Below are 5,064 nucleotides of genomic sequence, written 5' to 3'. Positions count from 1 at the left end.
CTGGGTGTTGCCATGGCAATGGTAAATTGACATGGCACAGTGGTGGGTGTGTCTTATGAAAAGCTGCTTTCACCCCACCCCTGTTTTATCTAGTCCTCAACTTGGTCCAGTGTCCAAGCCCTGCCTCTGGAGTCAAGCCCCACCCCCTATCTCAATTTCAGGTATTTGGCTCCACTGGCCTGTCTGAAGCCTGCTCAACTCTCTTGATTTCCCAAGGTGGGATCTGGCAGCCATAAGAATGTGAGCCACAGACCTCCAACTGCAGGAAGTATAATTGACTAAGACTCCTAGCTTCTATGCTGTGAAGTGCATCACTGCTTTTAGGCCAAGGCCATATTTCTCATCACCAGTGATTGAACACGGAATACTGAGGCAGGCCCATTCCTGGGGGCACAGGACTCCTCTAATGGGTGGCATTGGCTTCAGGACTCCCTGATGGACTTGCTTAACATTCCTGAGAGCTGCACTTAGAACTTCCCTTTCTTCTTCATTAGGGGAATTAGGGGCAGATTTGCAACCTCTCCATTTTCTCTCATAGACATTTCGCCTAATCAACTTATGCACATTCAATTCTGTCTTTGCATCCGGTCCTTGTTCCTCAAAGGACCCAAACTAACATAAGGAAGGTGGGCTTTCCTACAAGGGATGGCAAATTGTATATAGGGATGCCAATCCTATGAGGAACCCTCCAGAGTTGCCCCACTGTCCCAATGGTATGGCTCTTAGAGCCTTGTGTTGAGAAGGATTCCAAGGCCACAAGCATTTTGGCAAATGTGCTACCGTGCCTCTTTTCTCTGCCCACAATGGACATTTATTAATTGATCATATCTATGTATGAAACAGAGCAACGCTGAGTTAGCAATGTCTGCCATGGGTACAAGGGGTTATGGTAGAACAGAAGGCAGGTAGCTGACATTATGGTTCAAACCTGTCAGCAGAACCTAAGTGTGAAAGTGGCATACCATGATGGTTTGAGTCCTGGTAAACTTCATTCCTTTACCAGGATTCCTTTGTCCAAGTTTCTCTAGCAGTCCCCAGGGAATGCTTGCATGTTCCATGAATCTGTGTGGTTGATGCATACCATTTTCATCACTCATTCAGTTCTGCATCTTAGCAATCCCCACTCACCACTACCACTACATAGCAGGCCATTTCCTACCACTTCTAACTTTTTAAATTAAAAAAGCCTTAATTTTTTAAAAAAATGCATATACATGACTTTAAAAGTCTAACATACTCAAGTTAGTACTTGATGGCTTATGATGAAAAAGAGTCATTTCTTGAATGGTTTTTCACTTCTGCTCCCCAGAAGCAAGCCCCCTTAACTCTTCTAGTTACTTCTCCTAATATTTACTTTCATGTTTCTAAAATTGTGCATACACTTCCATTTCTTGGTTCATTAATTTAAGAAGGTATCCCAGGCTTCACTACACACTACATAAAGATCTAGCTTACTACCATGTTCCACCATTTCCTTTTTCTTAACATTCCAGCATAGTCATTTGTTTTACTAAATCAGTAGTCAACATTCACGTTAGTAAATGATAATGCAAACATTACTCAGCTCACTAGAATTATGCCTCCTTTTGTGTACAAACATATATTTCTGCAGGAGTTAATAGTTATTATAATTAGTTATTTATTATTATTTACTATTATTATAATTTCTCCTGGTTCCTAGAGCCCTCCTTGCGCAGTCCTCTGTCCTCCTGATCCTATCTGGGCTGATCTTTCTCTTAGTTTGCTGCATGGCCGCATTACCGGGGTTGTCTCTTTGCCAATCTTCAGAAAAGCATCTATTTTCCTACATCTCATGTCTCCCTCTTTCTTGGTTTACTCTTTCATTTTGGTACATTTTTTATACTCAATTTGCTGTTATTCTTCCTTGTATCACTTTACTCCAGCAGCTTGAGAAAGATAAAGATTTATTGAGTACTTGCCTATATGAATATGTCTTTTTTCTTTTCTTTTCTTTGAAACAGAGTCTCGCTCTGTTTCTCAGGCTGGAGTGTGGTGGTATGATCTCGGCTCACTGTAACCTCTGCCTCCTGGGTTCAAGTGATTCTCCTGCCTCAGCCTCCCAACTAGCTGGAATTACAGGGGCCAGCCACCACTCCTGGCTAATTTTTGTATTTTTAGTAGAGATAGGATTTCACTATGTTAGCCAGGCTGGTCTCCAACTCCTGACCTCAAGTGATCCATGCGTCTCGGACTCCCAAAGTGCTGGGATTATAGGCATGAGCCACTGCGCCCAGCCTGAGTATGTCTTTATGCCATCCTTCCACTTATTTAGACAGTTTTATACTTCTAGAATGAAATCTATAACGTAGGATTAAATATGAACCTAAGCTAAAAGTATTTTCCCCCCATTATTTAAAAAAGGCACTTTTCTAGATTCCAGTGTTGCTGTCGAAAAATTTAATATCATTCTGTTTCCAGCTTCTTTGCAGTTGATCTGTTGTTTTTCCTCTCTGGTAGCCTTTCGGATCTTCTTTTTATTTCTTAAATGCTGACATTTCACCACAATATGCCTTGATATGTTCTTAGTTTGGGTTCAGAGACAGAGACTGTTGTGCAGGAAGTTTATGAGGGTCTGCTCTTGAAAGCAACGTTTGTTAAGGGATAAAGAAAGCAGGATTGGGCAGAGGGAGAAGAAGTTAAACTGCAATGCAATTGCAACAGAGACTTCAGCCAATCCCATGGTGAGTTCTGAACTGGAGCAACACTTTGGAATTGTCATACCTTAGGCAGGTGGGCTGGGCCTTTATATTCTCTCTTCCCTCTTTGACCAGTCATGGACTCAGTCTATTCCCCAAAACAGCATATCTGTGGGTGAGGCAGCACCTTTAGGTCAAGGGCAATTGCCCAAGAGAAAATCATTTGAGAAGCATCAGCTACCAACATGCCCCGATATGAGGGAATCCTTAGTCCTGTAGGGAAATCTGGATGGCATACGAGAGTATCCACTCTATTATGGGTCTTGTTTAAATCGATGTGCTGAGCTCTTTCTGTACTCTTTCAATCTGAACAGTTATGTCTTTCAATTTTGATTTTGTGTGTGTGTGTTTATTCTTTAATAATCTCTTTTCTTCTTTTTTTCTATGAGTCATATTTTGTTCTTCCAGCACTGATCTTCTAATCTTTCTTCTGATATTCATCATCTCTTGATCACTTTGATTTACATCTTGAGATGTTTCTTCAACTTTATTTTCCAATGTGCTTGTTGTGGTCATCCAATGACATTGTGAGTCCCAAGAGATACTATTGAGGTACCAACTACATCTACTATGAGGATTAATAACTTACTTATTGTTTGTTGTCATTTTGTGGGATTTGGGGAGGAAGAATACATAAACACATGTGGCCTATCTGGCATTTTGAGCCAGGAATCTTTAGTTACAGGCTGTCTTTACTTAGTCTTCTGCTGTTCCTTTTTGAATCCCTTCATTTCAAGTATAATCAGAGAGAACGTACTCAACTCAAAATAAAAGCAGAGATCAGTTTGTAATGTTTAGCAAGACTTTATCAAAGACTTGGGTAATGAAAATGCATTGTCACACAGAGAAATTTAACAAGAGATGTTAAACTTGGCTTCTCTCAGAGTTCATAGGTTCAATTCATGTCAAGAGGCATCAGTTGAGTGTTTAATTAATCCTCACTTTGGCTCATGTTTCATGGAATAGCTCACATATTCTCATTCGGGGGCCTTTGGGTACATCTCTTTTGCCTATGTCTGTAAGAACCAAAGGAAGAAAAGATCTCCTTTTACTACCAAAGTCTTAGGCTTTCCAATGAAGTCCTTATTTTTAATCTAGGATGGGACTCTTTCAAGGTTGACTGGTGGTAGGAATTTCCATTCTCTCCATAGCTCTAAGGGCTTCAGTGGGGCCATGTATTTCCCAAGGTTGATTTTGGGAATTCTTCCAAAGAACCACTGTCAGACGTCAACAGTTCCACTAAGGGAAAGTGCAAACAACTCAAGAGATTCCTCTTCTGGTTCATTTTGACAATGAGCTCTCCACATCCCTCCTGCCATTGTATATTCTTGGTTCTCTTTCTTCAACATGTAATGGTTTAAATAATAATAACACACACACACACACACACACACACACACACACCACACACCACCAAAACTGCAATAACACATAGACATCGTAGGAATCAACCTTCAGAGATGAACGTTGTCACTGAGTGAAACAGTCTATGTTCTCCCACAGAGCAATTCAATTCTTCAAATCACAGTTCCTCTAGAAAAGGGTTTTCTATCACATTTGTATAACCAACTTTTTTCACCAAAGAGATACGTAGTCTCAAAGTAACATTAAGAATTTATGTCCCTCAAACAGAAAATTGTGCCGTTTGGGAGAATTGTGATTACCAGATTTGTTTTCCTGAGTACTAAAGCTTAATGTTTATAGTCAGTGACTTTGAAGTCAGTCGGTAATGGGTTCAAATCCCAGCCCCGTCTCTTCCTAACAGTATCCTTGAAGAGCTATTTAATTTTTCAGTGTTTCAGCTTTCTCATCCATGAAATGGGAGTAGTTAAAAGAACATACCTCAGAGAGTCATTGCTAAAATTACATAAAGAAATTCACGTAAAAAATCTTCATACATTTTTTGCCTACTGAAAAAATAAATGTCCAGCAAATATTAACTACCATTATTAACTAAGAGTGTGGATGCATTTTACGTTTCACGGTTATAACTTGTTGAATAATTTATGTATTAAGATGGGACACAAGTGATATAAACTGGAAAGTTCAGGCTGTTATCTGGAGACTATCAATTTAAAAACCTCGAAAGTCTTCTTTGTCAAAGATCTCTGACAAAAATAAATAAAATAAAAATTTAAAATAAGCCTTGGAAGAGTAAGCTTTTAGCTCTGTTAAGATGGCCCCCTTATTTGGCCTGAGTTCCCTGTTTCAGTGAATTCAAGAGAGGGCCCTCCAATTCTGCAGCTTTGTTCTCTTCTCCTCCTGACAGGAAGGAGAGGCTTCAGGAACCCTTGGCCAATTTAAAGCTTGACCAATTTAAAGTTGACAATTGCCTGCCACTCTGCAC

Source organism: Macaca mulatta, chromosome 2 (assembly GCF_049350105.2).
Source record: "Macaca mulatta isolate MMU2019108-1 chromosome 2, T2T-MMU8v2.0, whole genome shotgun sequence".
Classification (NCBI taxonomy): Eukaryota; Metazoa; Chordata; class Mammalia; order Primates; family Cercopithecidae; genus Macaca; species Macaca mulatta.
Note: the sequence above shows the minus strand (reverse complement) of the source record.